This window comes from Dendrobates tinctorius, unplaced genomic scaffold (assembly GCF_039654945.1).
Source record: "Dendrobates tinctorius isolate UK_male_01 unplaced genomic scaffold, ASM3965494v1 ptg000250l, whole genome shotgun sequence".
Taxonomy (NCBI): domain Eukaryota; kingdom Metazoa; phylum Chordata; class Amphibia; order Anura; family Dendrobatidae; genus Dendrobates; species Dendrobates tinctorius.
This window is the reverse complement of record NW_027361917.1, coordinates 21,330,015-21,352,333: the sequence shown is the minus strand read 5'-3', so window position 1 is coordinate 21,352,333 and position 22,319 is coordinate 21,330,015.

The following is a 22,319-nucleotide window of genomic DNA, read 5'->3' as shown; positions in this document are numbered from 1 at the left end:
AGGTGTGAAAAAAGTGACTACAGGATAAGGGAGATTTTGAATTTCTGCACACACTAGTGGACACTGGACACTTTTGGATTGTGTGAGGCCCACTGAATATCAGAGCGCTATGTCACAGGCTCGATGGCACAGGTGTGAAAAAAGTGACTACAGGATAAGGGAGATTTTGAATTTCTGCACACACTAGTGGACACTGGACACTTTTGGATTGTGTGAGGCCCACTGAATATCAGAGCGCTATGTCACAGGCTCGATGGCACAGGTGTGAAAAAAGTGACTACAGGATAAGGGAGATTTTGAATTTCTGCAGACACTAGTGGACACTGGACACTTTTGGATTGTGTGAGGCCCACTGAATATCAGAGCGCTATGTCACAGGCTCGATGGCACAGGTGTGAAAAAAGTGACTACAGGATAAGGGAGATTTTGAATTTCTGCACACACTAGTGGACACTGGACACTTTTGGATTGTGCGAGGCCCACTGAATATCAGAGCGCTATGTCACAGGCTCGATGGCACAGGTGTGAAAAAAGTGACTACAGGATAAGGGAGATTTTGAATTTCTGCACACACTAGTGGACACTGGACACTTTTGGATTGTGTGAGGCCCACTGAATATCAGAGCGCTATGTCACAGGCTCGATGGCACAGGTGTGAAAAAAGTGACTACAGGATAAGGGAGATTTTGAATTTCTGCACACACTAGTGGACACTGGACACTTTTGGATTGTGTGAGGCCCACTGAATATCAGAGCGCTATGTCACAGGCTCGATGGCACAGGTGTGAAAAAAGTGACTACAGGATAAGGGAGATTTTGAATTTCTGCACACACTAGTGGACACTGGACACTTTTGGATTGTGTGAGGCCCACTGAATATCAGAGCGCTATGTCACAGGCTCGATGGCACAGGTGTGAAAAAAGTGACTACAGGATAAGGGAGATTTTGAATTTCTGCACACACTAGTGGACACTGGACACTTTTGGATTGTGTGAGGCCCACTGAATATCAGAGCGCTATGTCACAGGCTCGATGGCACAGGTGTGAAAAAAGTGACTACAGGATAAGGGAGATTTTGAATTTCTGCACACACTAGTGGACACTGGACACTTTTGGATTGTGTGAGGCCCACTGATGCTGTGTGGTGTGAAAAAATGCACGCTCAGTACCTCAGCAGGACAAAAAAAAAAAAAGGGATTGCTTTTGAAAAAGCAGTTTGCAGAGCAGTAGGTAAACAGCAATGCAGCTGTCAGGAAGCCTTAGAAGGCAGCCTAACAACCAACACCGCTGATCCACCACAATATAGCCTCCCCTTGCACTGCACACACAGTGACTGGTGTGTTGTACAGGCAAAATCGCTAGCAGCAGAAGCAGTTTTTTTTTCTTCTTCCCTGCCTAACGCTCTCCCTACAGAATCAGCAACCTCTCCCTATGCTAAGATCGGCAGAAGTAATATGGCGGTCGGTGTGCACGCCCTTTTATAACCCCTGTGACGCCCACCAAAGCAAGCCAATCACTTGCATGCCCTTCTGAAAGATGGTGGTGACCCCTGCCTATGTCATCACGTTGCCCACAGTGTCCGTGGATCCTGATTGGCTGAAAAAGAGCGCAAAACAAACTTTTGAAACGCGATTTTGGCGCGTAAGTCGCCGACCTTGTGGCCGACCTCATCCTAGGGTCGGGTTTCGTTTCATGAAACCCGACTTTGCCAAAAGTCGGAGACTTTTGAAATTTTTCGACCCGTTTCGCTCAACTCTAGTCCCAACCTATTAATATCAGCCCACAGCTGTCTGTGTAGCCTTTGCTGGTTATTAAACACAGGAGTGACCCCATGTCATTTTTTTGGGGACCCCACTTTTTAATAACTAGTAAAAGCTAAGTAGACAGCTGTGAGCTGATATTAATAGGCTGGGAAGCTCCATGGTTATCGAGCCCTTCCCAGTCTGATAATATAAACCTGTAGCTGTCTGCTTTCCCTTATCTGGTTATTAAAAATAAGGGGGATCCCACATCAATTTTTTTAAATAATGTATTTGCCACATGAAAGGCACTAAAGGGTGCCAGTTTATTATATGTAGGGGGCTTGTCACATTAAATTGCTACATGACATCTATCTATTTTATCAATTTTATTCTAAAAATTTTGGGCTGTGAATTTGCTCTACTTGACTGAGGAAATGTCGGGTTTCCTTTGGGATGTGTGCATAAAAATCTGACGCCACATGCATTGACTTGCATTGGCAAGTGCGATCCAATTCTCGCAGACAACCACAACATGCTGCGATTTTTTGCTCTGTCCGAGCTGAGAAAAAACTCATAGGTGGTCATTGACTCATTTAATAACATTGGTCAGAGTGCAATGCAATGTTTTCTCACATGGCACTTTACCATATTATATATCAGTGTGAGGTTACATTTAACCTCTAATCAGGATATTTTAAGCCTAAATTTCTGAAAAAAATGTTTTATATTTTATTATTGGCGTGGTCTATAACTTTCTTTGTTAACATGAGATTTTTTTTTTCTTTGCTGGATGAATTGTATTTTTAATACATTATTTTGCTGTTCACATAACTAAGGCTGGAGTCACACTAACCTGCGCAAAATACGCTCCGTATTTTACATGCGTAATACGGATCAATGACCACTAAATAGTGGTCCGTAGGTCATCCGTAAGCAAGGTGAGGTCGCGTATTTTGCGCATGTGTGTATCTGTATGTAATCCGTATGCAATCCGTATGGCGAGATTTTCTCGTAGCCTTGCAAAATGGACATTTAACGGTTTTTAGGCCTGCAAACAATTTAAATCATTAGCCTGCACCCTATTTAGACACTCAGAAACAGGTGGCTGCCTACATTCTGTACATTTGTCACCTTGCTTTCACGAGGTGTGTTGGTGTTCTTTGTGCAGCATGGCAGAGGGTCTGACATTCAATACAACCGAGCAGGTTCTCTTTACCTGGCTTTTGTCACGGCGCTTTGGCCAACCATATCCTGTGATAGTGGATCCGCGGAGGAGGAGACGCATGTGGGTACATCCACTTTTGAGGCAACGACTCACAAGAGGTCATTTTCACCGCCTCTATTCGTCTCTGCGGGAGCATCCGGAGAAATTTTACCAGTACTGTCGAATGAGCATTTCCACATTTGATCGCCTCTTGGAGACAGTGCGCCCTTGGATCACCTTTCAGGACACTAGGATGCGCAAAGCCATATCTGCAGAGGAGCGACTTCTACTCACAATACGGTATGTACTACACAACCACATTCTCTATGTTCATAATGTGTGTGTTAATTTATGTTTTTTGGCCTTCTTGGACAAAGTTTAATACCCTCATCTTACTCAAAATATGTTTCACCTGACACAGCAGAATGTTACATCTAATATGTACTGCATATCACTTAGTCATTGTGCCACCAAATATGTGTGTGTTGTTCTCTATCATTTCCTAACAAGTTTGGTCGGAATGTAACTGAATTTTTTTTTACTTTAGCCATTCTTACCTGTACTATTTCTGTTGTTCTACAGCTTCCTGTCCACTGGCCTGTCTTATGCCGCCCTCCACCATGAGTTTCTCATTGGAAAGTCAACCATTTCAGGCATAGTGAGGTCTACATGTGCAGAAATCTGGACAAGACTCCATCAGGTGGTCCTACCCGAGCCCAGGATGGAAGACTGGTTAAGGATTTCAAGGGACTTTGAGGAGGACTGCCAGTTTCCAAATTGTATTGGGGCCCTGGATGGCAAACATATCAGGGTGCGTAAGCCGCCGAACTCAGGCTCCCAATTCTTCAATTATAAGCAATACTTTTCTGTTGTATTGTTGGCTCTGGTAGACCCTCAATACAAGTTTATAATTGTTGACATTGGGGCCTATGGAAGGACGGGAGACTCTAGAGTCTTCAATACTTCCATAATGGGTCGGCGGCTACGCACCAACCAGTTGGATCTACCACCACCACGCCAGCTACCAGGCTCCCCCGAACAATCAGTCCCTTATGTCCTTGTGGCAGATGAGGCCTTTCAGTTATCACGTAATGTCATGAGGCCATATCCCCGGCGCAACCTTGACCACAGGCGCAGAATTTTTAACTTGCGCCTATCACGTGCTAGGCGACTGGTGGAGTGTTCCTTTGGGATTCTTTGTGCCAAATGGCGGGTACTCCAGTCTGCCATTCAGTTGAGTGAGCAAAATGTGAATGAAGTTGTCAAAGCCTGTGTTGTTCTGCATAACTTCACCAGGATACATGATTGTTCCTCCTCTGAAGGTGTTGTGCGTAGGCCGGACAATGTGCGCAGGGTGAGACCACCTATCATCCCTCAACGTAGACCACTCTCTGGCCTCAAAGTGCGTGATATATTCACAAATTACTTTATCTCACCTGAGGGGGCAACTTCTTGGCAAGAGAATGCTGTGTTTATGTTATAATTTGTTTTTTTAAAAGTGTGTGTAAATATATATTACTCAAGCCTTTTTATGATTCTATGACTGTTTCTTTGCATTGGTTGGTGTCTGTTAGTATGTTGTGAGGGATAGTGAAAAATCACACAGAGACGTTAACTAGAGTAGACAAATTTTTAGTTTTGCCATTTTTTTTTTGTTTTGCTTAAAGGCAAACATAATTTTGCCATAACACAAATTTGGCAATGGCCAAAATGACCCTTTGTGCCTTCTTTAACTTGGTGTAACATTAACATTACAGAAAAAAACTGCAACAAACATTATGCAATAACAACATTGCTGCATGCCTACATTAACCTTGATTAGGCAACAAAGGGTGAGCTCCATCACCTAAATAAAGTCAATAAGATAACACTCACATTTCCTCATAATGTTTTCCAATCATAGAATGATTCCACCATGACAGGCAAGGCTACCTCACATCTTTCACACAGATATTACCTGTCTGTAGAACAGACAATATTTAAGCATGCTATACTGGAAAGGATGAAAATACAAAACTCACTTGTTAAGACATAGAGAGAGCGTGCTATTCTGAATGCTGGTCGCCTCAAATTGTTTTACTAGAGATTGCTAATAACAAAGTTGACTACTTAACTAAAGGCAAGCACGCCTTTCCTATGCATTAGCAAGTGATTAGTGTATTTTCATCCTTTCATGTAACAGTATAGCGCATTTAAATATTCTCTTTTATACACACATGTAATATCTGTGTGAAAGGCGTGAGGTGGCGTTGCCTGTCATGATGGATTGTTTCATATGTTTGGAAAACATTGTTTAAAAATGTGAGTGTTAAATTATATTCTAAATGTTGGTGAATAAGAACACCTGTTTTTTTGTCTAGATTAGAAGCACCAGTTACATGTCACTGAACATCTCCAAATTTTTGATTCATAAATCCTCATATGTAGGGGAAGGGGAACGGGGAGGAACAGCCTGTGGGTGCTGCTGGACATTGTGGGCAACATCGCCCTGTGTGGGGCCATACTGTTGCCCATGATGCTGTTGTTGTCCAGCCTCCTGGGCCTGTTGGTGATACTGGCCAGAGTAATGATAATGGTGAGGGGCTTCTTGTTGGCTCTGGTAGGCCCGTGGCTCATACCCACCAAGATAGCCAGATCGTCCCCAACCAGGTTGGGACCAGCCTCCAACACTGGGTGGGTACAAGTGGCCATATTGGTGGGGTTGGCTTGAGGAAGACATTTGGGGCTGCGGAATAGAAGGATGGGTAGGGGGAGGAAGGGCTTGAGGTGTTGGCCCACGTATTAGGGGCTGTTCAGACCCTGCTTGAGCAAGCATCTGTGTGGATGGTCTCATGCGCATTAAATTTCTTGGTGAGAGCTGCCACCTCTCCAGAAATTCAAACACCTCATATGGGGTATTGGGGGGGGTGCTTGCATCAAGCAGGATCTGAATACATCCCCTAATACGGAGCCTGACCTCACGGGTAAGGGCACGGAGATAAAGGGTGAGGCTACGTGCATAGGCCTCCTCACCATCATCAGTAGTGACTCTGGACAAGTAATTCAGCACCCCAGTGTCCACATTGGTCCTGCTCTCTTGAATGGTGACCTGGCGCCTTCTTCTTATTCGCCGTGATGCTAGAGCAGCCTGTGGGGAGGGCCTGATCTGGGCAGTTGGGCTGCTGCTCAAGTTGCCCAGCTCTTCCAGGATGGGTGAGGTTGCAGCAGCAGACCGTCCTGGTGGTGTGTTGTGTAGTGCAGCCATTGTGTGTTCTGGTGATGCCTCCTCTTCAGCCATCCTTCTTGTAGGGGGAGAAGATGGGCCAGCCACCTCATCCCCTACAGGATCTATAATGGGCTCTGCCTCTGAGGCCGTTCCTCGATCCGTAAGGTTGGATTGAGTTCTGTTATTAAATAGAACAGAGGCAAAAATACATCAATATTTTTGTCCCTGTAAAGTATTTGTGTAATGTTTTTGTGTCATGTGGTGTGAGGTATATACTTACGGTCTCAGAGCCAGAATTGGGGCGAGGAAGTTCAGCCGGTCATAGTAGATATATTTGCGCTTTACATGGCCAGCATCCCCACTCCTGGACCGCTGCTGGCGTTCCCGGCGGTACTGGTCCCGGATGCTTCTCCACCGTTTCATCACATCTTCCACTGCAATGTGACAGGAAAGATTGTCAAAATCACATATTTGAGAGGTCACATTTTCAAACAGTAGTCTAGGCATGGGGCCTTATGGGGTGTGCGTTCTACCCATGGTGGCATATGTAATTGGGCCGATACCCAGGGTCTCATTAGCTCCCCTGAAATTAATTTTAGTGGCTAGGAGGATGAGGAGCTTGTGGCCTAACCCCTAATTATGGCTGTGTGAAGCCACGTGTCACATCCTAATGTAACGGCCTCATGAGGCTAATAAAAGTACATGCACAGGAAGGGGGGGGTGCTGATAGTAGATTCATTTTATAGCGTGCGCTAAGGTTAATTATATTTTTATGGTTGCACTTACGAATTTTATGCTGCTCATCAAGTGGTCTGTCACCAAAGTCATGGTACATCTGGCGACAGATGCGCCTCCATGACGCCTCCTTTCTTGTGCGGTTCGCATAGTTTGCGTCGCGTGGGTCCCATATTTCTGGACGCTCCTGCACCAGCACAATGAGCATCTCTACATTAATATATGTGGACGCCATGCTGCTGCTGTACTCCGTGGAGGCTGACTTCCTGGATGTCTGGAGCGCTTTTTGAGCTCATTTGCATGTCTGCGCTTCCTGATGATGGATTGGCCCATTTCCTGTTCACCAGCCAAAAGACCTGCGTATTGCTCGCAGGTCACACGTGTGTTCCGTGTGTAATGCGTATTTTTTGCGCACCCATAGACTTGCATTGGCGTACTACGGGCGTAGTACGCTGACAATCGCAGCATGCTGCGAGTGGCACGGAGCGTAGGACACGGAGGAGAAATATACGCCTGGTGCGAGTGACCCCATATAGAATCATTTGTCCATGTCTAATGCGTGCTTTTAGCGCCTCTCACTCTCCCGTATTCCTCGCCAGTGTGACTCCGGCCTAACTTTCATTAAAGGATTATTCTCATGATTCCGAGTATTAGAAGTCAAGATGACAGCACAGACCAAATCATAAAATCGGGGGTCTACAAAGGTGAAATGCGCTTTGGGGACTTTAGCTGGTGTGCTGCTGACACAGATTATGGGTACCGGTATTTAAAAATTCTATTTATCTGCACTTATGCAATTGATAAGTGTGTTGGAAGCTCATTATACCTGCACTTTCACTGATATTCAAAGCATGGCAGGGACTGCAATTTAACTATATGGTACATCTAATAGAGCCATGCTTTTCAAAAGAGACTGTTACTTTATCCAAAATGTACAGTGGGTAAGGAAAGTATTCAGATCCCTTTAAATTTTTCACTCTTTGTTTCATTGCAACCATTTGGTAATTTCAAAAAAAGTTCATTTTTTTCTCATTAATGTACACTGCACCCCATCTTGACTGAAAAAAGCATAAATGTAGAAATTTTTGCAAATTTATTAAAAAAGAAAAACTGAAATATCACATGGTCATACGTATTCAGTCCCTTTGCTCAGTATTGAGTAGAAGCACCCTTTTGAGTTAGAACAGCCATGAGTCTTCTTGATGCAACAAGTTTTTCCCACCTGTATTTGGGGGTCCTCTGCCATTCTTCCTTGCAGATCGTCTACAGTTCCGTCAGGTTGCATGGTGACCGTTGGTGGACAGCCATTTTCATGTCTCTCCAGAGATGCTCATTTGGGTTTAGGCCAAGGCTCTGGCTGGGCCAGTCAAGAATGGTCACAGATTTGTTCTGAAGCCATTCCTTTGTTATTTTAGCTGTGTGCTTAGGGTCATTGTCTTGTTGGAAGGTGAACCTTCGGCCAAGTCTGAGGTTCAGAGCACTCTGGATCCAGGATTTCTCTGTACTTGGCCGCATTCATGTTTCCTTCAATTGCAATCAGTTGTCCTGTCCCTGCAGATGAAAAACATCCCCATAGCATGATGCTACCCACCACTATGTTTCACTGTTGGGATTGTATTGGGCAAGTGATGAGCAGTGCCTGGTTTTCTCCATACATACCGCTTAGAATTATCACCAAAAAGTTCTATCTTTGTCTCATCAGACCAGAGAATCTTATTGTGGCGTCCGTCTGCGGTCTGGGCTGCGGCCAGCCAACACCCCGAGAAACTCTGATACCCTTTACCCCTATACAGGGATCTGGATTTATAGCAGAGCCCAGGAGGCGCTGTCTGAATAGGAGCAGTGGCCAGAGCAGGACGGTCGCCAGAAAGGTGTTCCAAAAACAAGACAAAAACGTAGTGGTATCCGGGTCTAAACCAGTCAGGCAGCAAGGTACAAAAACAGTAGACAGTAGCAGAGTCAGATTCAGGCCAAGGTCAGAGTTATAAACCAGGAGGGCAGCAGAGGTACAGAATCGTTAGGCAGAAGCAGAGTCAGAAGTCCAGACCAAGGTCAGAGTCATAAACCAGGAGGGCAGCAGAGGTACAGAATCGTTAGGCAGAAGCAGAGTCAGAAGTCCAGGCCAAGGTCAGAGTCAGTCAGCTATAGCAATTCACACAGTAACACGCAGGGGAACCAAGAATATATCCGGCGGCTTGCAAGCCCAGTCCCAAGGTATTTGAGGGATCAGGTCATCCCTCACAGGCTCCCGGGCTGATGATGTCATCAGGACCGCCCCCAGGACCAGACCTGATGACGATGCACCAACCCATTCATGACTGACAGAGGAGCAGAGTCTGCGTCCACCAGACGCCTGCGCAGAAGCCCTTTCACTGTTGCCGCCATCACTCGGGTGCGAACCACGGCGCCTCCTAGTGGCTGAGGGCAGGACAGGAGGCCCTGAATTCGACGACGACATGTCAGTCCGGCGCCTCCTGGTAGCCGAGGCCTGGACAGCAGGCCCTGAGCCCGAGGGTGGCGTGACAGTCCATTGCCTCCTTGTGGCTGAGGGTGGAACAGCAGGCCCCGAGTCTGACGGCGACGTGACACTTATTTCTCACAGTCTGGGAGTCCTTCATGTGTTTTTTAGCAAACTCTATGTGGGATTTCATATATCTATGCAGGCTTTCATATGTCTAGCACTGAGGAGAGGCTTCCATCGGGCCACACTGCCAAAAAGGCCCGACTGGTGGAGGGCTGCAGTGATAGTTGACTTTGTGGAACTTTCTCCTATCTCCCTACTGCATCTGTGGAGCTCAGTCACATTGATCTTGGGGTTCTTCTTTACCTCTGTCACCAAGGATCTTCTCCCACGGTTGCTCAGTTTGGCTTGGCGGTGAGGTCTAGGAAGACTTCTGATGGTCCCAAACTTTTTCAATTTGGCTGGAGTCACACTAACCAACGCAAAATACGGTCAGTATTTTACATGCGTAATACGGATCAATGGCCCCTAAACAGTGCTCCGTATGTCATCCGTTATCAAGGTGTGGTCGCGTATTTTGCGCATGTAAGCATCCGTATGGCATCCGTATGGCGAGATTTTCTCGTCACCTTGCAAAATGGACATATAATGGAGCCCTATGACAGGTTTGATAAAGAAACCAAAGAATAGATATAGACACATAGAATGCATGTATATATATATATATATATGTATTCTATGTGCCTATATCTATTCTTTCTTTCTTTATTAAACCTGTCAGTGTGAGTTTACCGTATAGCGCACTGAATTGCCGGCTTTGCTAAAAAACACCTGGTGCATATTTCTCGCAAGTCACATGTGTGGTCCGTGTGTAATCCGTATTTTTTGCGCACCCATAGACTTGCATTGGCGTACTACGGCCGTAGTACGCTGACAATCGCAGCATGCTGCGATTGGCACGGAGCCTAGAATACGGATGAGAAATATACGGCTGGTGCGAGGTACCCCATAGAGAATCATTGGTCCGTGTCTAATGCGTGCTTTTAGCGCCTCTCACTCGGCCGTATTCCTCGTCAGTGTGACCCCGGCCTTTAAGGATTATGGAGGTCACTTATGGAGGAACCTTGAGAACTGCATAAATTCTTTTGCAACCTTGGCCAGATCTGTGCCTTGCCACAATTCTGTCTCTGAGCTCCTTGGCCAGTTCCTTTGACGTCATGATTCTCATTTGGTCTGAAATGCACTGTGAGCTGTGAGGTCTTATATAGACAGGTGTGTGCCTTTACAAATCAAGTCCTATCAGTTTAATTAAACACAGCTGGACTCCAATGAAGGAGTAGAACCATCTCAAGGAGGATCATAAGGAAATGGACAGCATGTGATTTAAATATGAGTAACTAAGCAAAGGGTCTGAATACTTATGAGCATGTGATATTTCAGTTTTTCTTTTTCCATTTAATTTTCAAAAATTTCTACATTTCTGTTTTTTTCAGTCAGAATAGGGGGCAGAGTGTACATTAATGAGAAAAAAATTAACTTTTTTGAATTTACCAAATAGCTGCAATGAAACAAAGAGTGAAAAATTTAAAGGGGTCTGAATACTTTCTTTACCCACTGTCTAGCATATATTGTCAGGTTTTTCCTTATGTCCAAAATGTTATAAACTAATGTCTAATGATGTTAATGGAAAACAAATGTGCACTGCATACTTTTCTGTACAAAAACATTTTATATGAACAAACAATATATGTATGACTACATAAAACAGACTACTAGCCATAACATTTCTTACAGTTATAGCAGCCCCATTAGCATGTGTTCTGGGATAATTCATTGAAATAGCAACGGTATGTGTTTTTAATGTCTTTTTCAATAAAAGTTAAATTTTTATATGGCTTTATGGACTTTTGGTTCTCCTGTTTATGATGCATTTTTGATTAGCTATGCTGATAGGCTACTGATTCTTTGATCTATATGTAAGGAGGTAAAGATGTTAGGAGGTAGACGTGAGAAAGGGTGATTATAGCTAGTGCCTAACCAAGTAACAGCAAGCGATCATCACCATCTGCTAGACAAAGCCAAAAGTTAAAGTAAAAAAATTGTATTAGTAAGAACCCAAAAATGAAGTACCTGTTCCCACAGGGAAAAGATTGAAGACGACGCCAGGTTAGGTGATAGATGTGTCGCAGTTACTAAATATAAAAGGCCTGGCCAGGATGAGATGGGGGCAGTTGGCACCAGATCCTGTGCCAGACAGGTTGTGTGGCTGCGGAGTGGGCTTACAAATGGGTCCAAGGGCAGTAAGATCCTGGAGAAAGCTTGGGCTGAGAGGGAGATCTGTGACCTGAGCTGATATGAAGATCATTAACTTGAGTTAAGAGCAAGATCCATGACCAGAACTGGGAGAAAGATCAGTGACCCGCACCAGTAGAAGACTGTGATCCGCGCCAGTAGAAGAAGCACATTGAATTCCTCCTGAGTGATGTCCAGACTCTCTGGATAGATCATTGTATACCTCTGCCTCAGTGTCTCCGGTATTTTGATAGCCTTATGCACTCTTCACCACTGGTGTTAGTCTATCTGAGGTTCTCTGCTGCATCCTACACTCTCTCAAACAATGTGCACCCAACCGGTACCCAAGCCAGCCCCCGTCCCTTCACCTCTCACAACACACATCAGAATACATGGTGTAACGCATATTCCCCATCAGCTGGAACACACAGCCATCTTAGTTCCACCTGCATCACTTCCATTTGCCGTGGTTGGATGCTTACAGTCTGTACATGGCTCCTAAATCCCGCCCCCTGTCTTTATAGATGGCTACAATACCAGCACACATTAGACAAGCAGTGGACACCGTGTCCATAAGTACTCAGATGTACCTGCTATACCGCACAAGGTAATTATCATACAGCTGATTCTTGGATATCTATAGATAACTTTTTTTTACACCATCCTGATTGTTCCTCCTCCTCTACAGGCTATTGTCATTAGCCCTCAGATTGCCCACTACATTCAGCTATGACGGGTATGTTCTCCCCTTCCCCCTGTTTGCGTTTTCACCACATGAATATATACTCATTGTAAGTTTACCATAATTTAGATGCTGAGACATCCATGTGAATTTACTCCGACATCTATTGGTATTTCCCAATTTTTTCAGTATGGTATGTCACCTCATACTCCTTCATTTCTTGGGTCTCTCCAGTCTGCACTATCTCTGCATATTCATTATATATATATATATATATATATATATATATATATATATGAACTTTGTCCTCATTCTTGAGCTTCACTTCTAAATCTCACTATATCCATTATGACTGCTGTTTGTCATATTTTTGGACTTAGCATTACCTCTTTGTTTCAGTCCCCTTTTTATTTTTTATTTTACAACCTGCTTTGTTTTTATGTTTATCCTTTATTGATATTTATTTTATTGTACATATTCTCTGTAGTAACTGACGAAGGTCAGGTTTGACCAAAACATTTTGCTGTACTACACCCCATAGACTGAATAAAAGTTCCTTTCTTTTTGCATCTAAGTTGAGTGCCAGGTTCTTTTTGATTCATCACAATACGGTTTGGGAACCTACCTAGGCACCTTCGACAGTAATGCACATGGTATTTGTCTTCATCTGCTCCAGTAGAAGACCATGATCATGCCAGTAGAAGACCAGGACCAAGGCCAAACCAGGCTTCAGAGATGATCCAGTTATAGTAGAGGACCGTTTATGTGGGCTGTTACTTCCAGCGTAGACATACGGTACAGGGTGTGTGCCAGGGCTGGGCTTCAGAGAATGAAGACAGCGAGTGTGACGAGCACACTGTGTTAGGATTGGCGGAACGCACCAAATACGAAATTCTAATCAGGTGCATTCGCAACCCAGAGTCCACCGTGCGGTGATGGAGAAACCCGCAGCTAGCACAATGGCGGAGCAAAGCAGCGAGAAATACACTTAAAGCAGTTAAATGTCACTCAGTGTGCACACAGCGCAAACTAGCAAGCTCGGTTACACCACACAGTGGTACTATGAAGTAAAGCAAAAAGGACTATACCTTGTTAGACTGCACAGGCATATAGAAAAATACTAATTGAGGTCCCTATAACTTAACCCCCCAGGGAAGACTAAGCTGGTGGTTGACCCTATTCTGACACACGGTGTGTTTTAGCACGCATGCCTAAGGACACCTGGTGCAGATGCTAAGTTCAAAGGGAGTTCCAACCCTACACTGCCTGTCAAGACCAACACACACAGTGCTATTAGCGGCACACGTGCACACAGGGTGGTAAATTAGCCACCAACACACCAAACACACATGATACTAGCGCACAGACGTGCACTCCAGAGGACCTTTTATACATACAGCTCAAGTCCAGACAGACAGGACCTTGCATGTGGGCCAATCAGAAGCTGCCACATAACCAGAGCAGGTGATGTCCGAGCACCAATGAGAAGGTGACATGCTCAGTAGGATGAAATCTGGACTTAGGCTTCAGTGTACAACACTGTATGTGTAAACCAATGGTCACCAAAGGCTTAGCTGGAGAGCCAGCAGCAACTACACGTGCAGCATGAGCCTGGGCAAGGCACTGGAACTGAAGTCCGTGCTGATCAGTCATCCCAGCGGCCGAGCCTGAATAGGAGACCACAGCACCAGACAAGACTTTAGATCCATCCCGTGCAGCCAGAGAATCCTGGCCTAACACACTGTGTACCAAGTGACTTACGTATCTATGACTTATGCCCGAGTGGGAATTACACGTGAATCCTGTAGGGCCACTGTAACAATCGGAGTGAAGAAGAAGAATGAAACTGTGACTGGTTTAATGCTGAGAGTGACATCTGTTAAGATGGAACATAAAGGCTAATTGTGACCACACAGCATTTCTTCTTAATTATGCCAGGCATAAATTCCGTATGCCAAGAATCATAAACTGTTGTCTAAAGTATTGACTCTTCTTGCAGGTTTAATTGTTATTTGTAAATGGTCAAATGGTTGTTATTTACCTCTTATATCAGTTACTACAGTTTATTGTACTCTTATCTTTGCAAAACAGGGATGCAGGGTCACTGAACAATGATTTTTGCTAATATGTGGAATACACATTCTAACGGCCATGCAGTTTGTTGACTTACAAACATTGAATCATAGAATCATAGAATTATAGAATCATAGAATGGTAGAGTTGGAAGGGGCCTCCTGGGTCATCTGATCCAACCCCCTGCTACAAGCAGGAGTCACTAAATCATCCCAGACAGATGTCTGTCCAACCTCTGTTTGAAGAGTTCCATGGAAGGTGAACTCACCACCTCACGTAGCAGCCTGTTCCACTCATTGATCACACTAACTGTCAAAAAGATGATTATAATATCTAATCTGTGTCTCCTCCCATTCAGTTTCATCCCATTGCTTCTAGTCTTTCCTTGTGCAAATGAGAATAAAGATGATCCTTCTACAATGTGACAGCCCTTGCGATATTTGTAGACAGCTATTAAGTCTCCTCTCAGTCTTCTTTTTTGCAAGCTAAATATTCCCAAATCCTGTAACTGTTCCTCATAGGACATGGTTTTCAGACCGGTCACCATTCTGGTCACTCTTCTCTGAACTTGCTCCAGTTTGCTGATGCCTTTTTTAAAATGTGATGCCCAAAACTGGACACAGTATTCCAGATGAGGTCTGACCAAAGAGAAGTAGAGGGCAATAATGACTTCATGTGATCTAGACGGTATGCTTCTGTTAATATATCCAAGAATTGCATTTGCCTTTTTTGCTGCTGCATCACACTGTTGACTCATGTTCAGTTTATGATCTAGTAGTATACCCAAGTCTTTTTCACATGTGCTGTTGCTTAGCCCAATTCCTCCCATTCTGTATATGCTTTTTTCATCTTTATTGCCCAGATGTAGTACTTTGCATTTTTCCCAGTTAAAAACCATTCTGTTAGTTGCTGCCCACTGCTTCAGTTTATTTATATCTTTTTGAATCCTCTCTCTCCTTCTGTAGTATTAGCTATCCCTCCTAGCTTTGTGTCATCAGCAAATTTAATCAGTGCACCCTCAATTTCTTCATCTAAATAATTGATAAAGATGTTGAACAATACAGGGCCCAGGACAGAACCCTGTGGTACCCCACTTGAGATATAATAATTTTTTTATATAAAATTGTTTTTATTGCATAAAAGCGCCAAAACATAAAAAAGACATAAATGAGGTAACACTATAATCTTACTGACCCAAAGAATAACACCGCTTTATCAATTTTACCACACGCAGAACGGTGTAAATGCACTCCCCAAAAGAAATTCATGAAATGCTGTTTTTTTGTTCATTCTACGTCCCAAAAATCAGAATAAAAAGCGATCAAAAATTGTTGCGTGCCCGAAAATGGTACCAATAAAAACATAAACTTGTCCCGCAAAAAAATAAGACCTTACATGACTCGGTGGGTCAATATACGGAAAAATTATAGGTCTCAAAATGTGGTGATGCCAAAACTATTTTTACAATAAAAAGCGTCTTTTAGCGCATGACAGCTTCCAAACATAAAAATCCGCTATAAATTGTAAATCAAACTCCCCTTTATCACTACCTTAGTTAGGGAAAAATAATAAAATTTAAAAAAAAATGTATTAATTTCCATTTTCCCATTAGACTCCTCTCTTCCCACTTGTGTGTGGTGGTAAGTGGGGTAATAGTTGTGGGGTCGATGTCAGCCTTGTAATTTCAGCTGACATCATGCACAGTGGTTATTAATGGAGGGGTGTTTATCAGACATTCCCATTACTAATCCCACAGTCAAATTTAATAAAGGCACAAACATAGTAAAGTCCATTAATTAAAATGTACATTCCCCGACCCCCTTTAACCATTTATTCTCCAAAAATAAAAAAAATCAAAGTTATACTCACCTTTCTGCCGATAATCCATTAATGCCCATGTCACATGACAATCTGGATGGTTTGGAAGCGTTTACATCAGCAATGCGACATCACACCACGCCAACCGGAACACGCTGAGCATGAGAACGCTGTGTGACGAATGTGTGATGTGTACATACCCTTATGGTTACAAGCCAACCATATTCTCTTACTGATTCCCCAAATTAAGAAAGAGCTGTAGTTTTTCACAGAACATTGAGAGAATCAGGAAGAGTAGCTAATGACATGTGACTGTAAGTAAACAAATCATATATGAATGGTCACATGACAACTACGCAAACCGTATAAGTGGGAGGAGGCACCAAACTGAATTTTTTCCCTGAGTGCAAAAAAGCCTAGATACACCTCTAAATTTGTTAAAAAGCTTAAAAACTTAAGAAATGCTTATATTGTACTTCAATACACCATACAAACACCTGACTAAAAGATTTAAAAATTATTAAGCTGCAAACTTTGTGAAAACAAAAATTTATCAGTCTCAAAACATTTGGCTAGTATATTTATATTATTTAGACATACATTTAATGACTGGAGCTTTTTTCGGTTTTGCGTTTTCATTTTTCGCTCCCCTTATTCCCAGAGCCATAACTTTTTTTATTTTTCCATTAATATGGCCATGTGAGGGCTTATTTTTTGCAGGACCAGTTGTACTTTTGAACGACATCATTGGTTTTAGCATATTATGTACTCGAAAATGGGAAAAAAATTCCAAGTGTGGTGAAATTGCAAAAAAAGTACAATCCAACACTTGTTTTTTGTTTGGCGTTTTTGCTAGGTTCATTACATGCTAAAACTGACCTGCCATTATGATTCTCCAGGTCATTATGAGCTCATAGACACCAAACATGTCTAGGTTCCTTTTTATCTAAGTGAGGAAAAAAAATTCCAAAATTTGCTAAAAAAAAAAAAAAATTTTGCACCATTTTCTGATACCCGTTTTCTACAGTTTTCGTGATCTGGGGTTGGGTGAGGGCTTATTTTTTTTGTGTCAAGCTGATGTTTTTAAGGATACCAATTATGTGCAGATACGATCTTTTGAGTGCCCGTTATTGCATTTTAATGCAATGTATTGACGACCAACAATACATAATTCTGGCATTTTGATTTTTTTTCCTGCTACACCATTTAGCGAAAGGGTTAAACCTTTTTTTGTTGATAGATGCGGCGATACCTAATATGTGTATGTGTGATTTTTTTTTATTGTTTTATTTTGAATGGAGAGAAATGGATTTAAACTTTTTATTTTTGGATTTTTTTTTTATTTTTTTTTAAACTTTTTTTTTTAATTTTGGCATGTTTCAATAGCCTGCATAGGAGGCTAGAAGTATCCACAACTTGATCGGCTTTGCTACATATAGGCGATGAGCAGATCGCCTATATGTAGCAGAACTACAGCATTGCTATGAGCGCCGACCACCGAGTGGCGCTCATAGCAATGCCTCATCAACAACTATAGAGGTCTCGAGGAGACCTCTGGTTGTGATGGCAACGCATCGCTGACCTACGATCACGTGACGGGGTCAGCGATGCGAGTATTTCCGGTTCGGCGGCGGGAAGAGCTGGTTAAATGCCGCTGTCAGCGATTCCACCTGCGCCTATTGCTGGCACATGAAAACAGCTGACATGTCCCGGCTTTGATGCGGGCTCACCTCCGGAGACCTCATCAAAGTGGAGGTACTGCCATTAGACGTACTATTCCATTCAATGGCAGTAAGGGGTTAAGACATAAAAGTAAAATACAATTACTTATTGCTAGCATATACTTTTTGTTTATGTATTTTGAGATTCACCGACACTAGAATAAATCAGAAAAATTAGGCATTTACTTTCGATTCTTGCCTTATTCTTGTAAAACTATAGTATTAGTAGCAATAACAATTACAAATACCAATGAGAAAAATGTTAAAGGAAGTCCAATAAATGTTCCAAATAAAGAAAAACAATGATAGTATTTGTTCAAGCTGGAATTGTTAGTAATATCAGCCAAATTCTTATATCATTTATCCAGCTCAATAAAGGAAATGGAGGTCAGATCCAATCTTGTGTTTAAAAATTTTCAGTTTAAATTTCAACCACAGAAATTGACACTTAATAAATATTGGGGTTTTTTGTCTACACCATTCTCTCTCAACTTTGCTTCTCAAGTACCCACAGCAGGTCATGTATTCAGGATTTCCATAGCATTTCACAGCAGATAGTTACTATTAGTGCATCAGGATATGACATTTATTATTACCTTTATAGAATATAACTCAAATTATGATCTTTTGGGGGTACTTTAACGAGTGCAAGACCATTCTACTTTCCCCTTTCCTGACCAGTCAAATGTTTTGGACATGTAGAACTATCTTCTCATTTGGATAATCAATAACTTTGCCTGTATTTTTGTGACATGTGGGACCTAGTTATCAGCTATCTTCACATTATATTTGTTTTTGCCAGTATTGGACAATATCGATGAGAAAATACATGTCTGTTTTTCATATTTGTAGATTTTTTTATGGTCACTGTTGTGGATGGTGCTCTGGATTTGAAAAATTAAAATCCAATATCACTAGAAACGTGACAGTATCTCCTCCTTGAGTAGATAATTAATTTAGCTAGGAGTCAACCAATCTACAGGAAGACCAAGTGCTCTCTGTCTGTTTCCTCGATTGCACAGAGGTACTAATATATGAAGGGAAAGATAATTGCCCCTAGGTAGAAAGGACTTCTCCAGTCCATGCCAGAAATATCACATATTTTTATGTCATATCTATATTAATTTGATGTCAACAGAATCCACTGGCATATCTGTAATCAGGGAACATACACTCACTGGCCACTTTATTAGGTACACCATGCTAGTAAGGGGTTGGACCCCCTTTTGCCTTCAGAACTGCCTCAATTCTTCGTGGCAGAGATTCAACAAGGTGCTGGAAGCATTCCTCAGAGATTTTGGACCATATTGACATGATGGCATCACACAGTTGGCGCAGATTTGTCGGCTGCACATCCCTGATGCGAATCTCCCGTTCCACCACATCCCAAAGATGCTCTATTGGATTGAGATCTGGTGACTGAGGAGGCCATTTGAGTACAGTGAACTCATTGTCATGTTCAAGAAACCAATCTGAGATGATTCGAGCTTTATGACATGGCGCATTATCCTGCTGAAAGTAGCCATCAGATGTTGGGTACATTGTGGTCATAAAGGGATGGACATGGTCAGCAACAATACTCAGGTAGGCTGTGGCGTTGCAACGATGCTCAATTGGTACCAAGGGGCCCAAAGAGTGCCAAGAAAAAATTCCCCACACCATGACACCACCACCACCAGCCTGAACCGTTGATACAAGGCAGGATGGATCCATGCTTTCATGTTGTTTACGCCAAATTCTGACCCTACCATCCGAATGTCGCAGCAGAAATCGAGACTCATCAGACCAGGCAACGTTTTTCCAATCTTCTACTGTCCAATTTCGATGAGCTTGTGCAAATTGTAGCCTCAGTTTCCTGTTCTTAGCTGAGAGGAGTGGTACCCAGTGTGGTCTTCTGCTGCTGTAGCCCATCTGCCTCAAAGTTCGACGCACTGTGCGTTCAGAGATGCTCTTCTGCCTACCTTGGTTGTAACGGGTGGCAATTTGAGTCACTGTTGCCTTTCTATCAGCTCGAACCAGTCTGCCCATTCTCCTCTGACCTCTGGCATCAACAAGGCATTTCCGGCCACAGAACTGCCGCTCACTGGATTTTTTTTCTTTTTCGGACCATTCTCTGTAAACCCTAGAGATGGTTGTGTGTGAAAATCCCAGTAGATCAGCAGTTTCTGAAATACTCAGACCAGCCCTTCTGGCACCAACAATCATGCCACGTTCAAAGGCACTCAAATCACCTTTCTTCCCCATACTGATGCTCGGTTTGAACTGCAGGAGATTGTCTTGACCATGTCTACATGCCTAAATGCACTGAGTTGCCGCCATGTGATTGGCTGATTAGAAATTAAGTATTAACTCACAGTTGGACTGGTGTACCTAATAAAGTGGCTAGTGAGTGTAGTTGCTTCTTTGGTTCCAAGTGCTTTTTTTTGCCTTAGGAAACTGTACAAATGTAAAAATTCAAATCATAATTATAGCATATCTTGTTTGCTGTGGATGGTGAAAGTATGCTCAGAAATATGGCTGTCATGCTTTTAGATTTGAACCCTTGACTCTGTGTTCCGTAGTCGGTTTCTTTCCACTGAGCCACAACTGATACACCTTTTTATTGTGTGATTTAGTTTTGTTATCTTCGTTTCTGTCAGTTTTGGGTAATAGGTATTTTTCATTTACTTTGTTTGTCTGTCCTATCACATTTTGGGTGCAGATATAAATACCCTCCCCTGCTGCTTTTTCCTACTGGTGATAGCCTTTGTTGGATTTACTGTGCTATAGTTTGGGTTGTGTCTGTGGGAGAGAGGGGGGAAGGGAAAAGTTGGAGCTTAACACGCTGAGACATATATCAAAAGCCGTTGAAAATAAATATAGCTGGTGGGTGCCGTACCTGCTGGTGATTTCAGCTGAAGTGAAGAAGAAGGAGGAGTATTTCCAGCATGTCTAGCCAGTTTAGATAAAATTTTCTTTTTATTCGAACATTTTAAAAACCATTTGTAAAATTGAAAGAGAGACTCTCTGCCTGACGCATTTCTGGCGCACCACGGCACCCTTATTCATAGGACTATGACTGGATGGACGTGCTGAAAACACCCCTCCTTCTTCCTATAGTTTGTGTAGGTTGTAGTTGCTTTGTGTGTGATTCTTTTTCTCATAAGAGAACTGCTATTCTAGTGATCTTAGGAGCTGCTAAGGACATTCAGGGTAAGTCACCGCCGAGTGGGGGCGCCATTGTGTTACCTCAGGGTTCCAGCTTCTGAGGTCAGGCAGGGGCAGACCTGAGTCAGAGAAGGATGGTTTCCTAGTTTGAACAGGGTCTTGTCATGTTCAGTCATTTGTCTTCTTGGTTTGTATTTTACCATTGTGAATGTCATTTGGCAATCTTAACAATAGCAATCAAATTATTCCATTAGGAGGTTCCAGCAGGAAAATATGATGTAAATTAGAACTATGTTCTGCACCAATTTTTCTTTGCATGCAATTAGCCATCCCCTCTCACCAGACCAGAAGTTGAGGTCAGGTGTGGGGATGGGGCTCATTAGAAGAAATTTATACTGTATGGACGGCACATGGCAATTAATCAATTACTTAACCTGCATCCAGTGGCATAGCAATATGAGTCACAACAGTTGCCACTGGGTGCTTAGGCAAAGGAGGCGTACACTGACACATACTGAGCTATAAGTTACATTTATGGGTCACACAGAATCAGAAATGCAGCCTTACGGGCAGGCTGCAGCTTCCAACCTGCTATGGCCACTTAAACTACAGACCTCCTGACCATACTGGAATAGAAGATTCATCAGGTATTGTATTAGATGGAACACAGGGAGAGAGAAAAGTAAATGAAAGTCCTGCCTTTAGAAACTGATGGCAAAAATGAGCTCAAGTCCCGCTTAGTATATCTACAGAGGGGCTTACAAAAGCTCTAGAAGAAGGATTAGCTGTAGAAAAAAAACAACTTCTTGATGAGAGCAAGGCTAGGCTGCTGAGTTCAAAGAGCCTCTAGGATTGTTTTCATGATAATAGGCAAAGCAGGTAGTTTCAGGGTATGTGCACACATTGCGTTTTTTAAGCATTTTTGCTGCATTTTTTCCGCAGCAGAAGCGCTTAAAAAACGCTATTAAAATGCATCCCATGCAATCCTATGGGATTCCGCAGTTGCTGTGCCCATGCTGCAGGTTTTACCGCTGCGGAATCACATAGTGGTAAAATTCGCAGCATGTTTATTATTCCTGCGGAATAACGGCAATTCTGCTGCCATAGGATTTCATTGAAATGCTCACTTTATGCATGTGGCTATGCCCACCATGCGTGAAGTGAGCGTTTCATGTGCGGATAGTACCCAGGGTCTGGAGGAGAGGAGATTCTCCTCCTTGCCCTGGGTACCATATTCC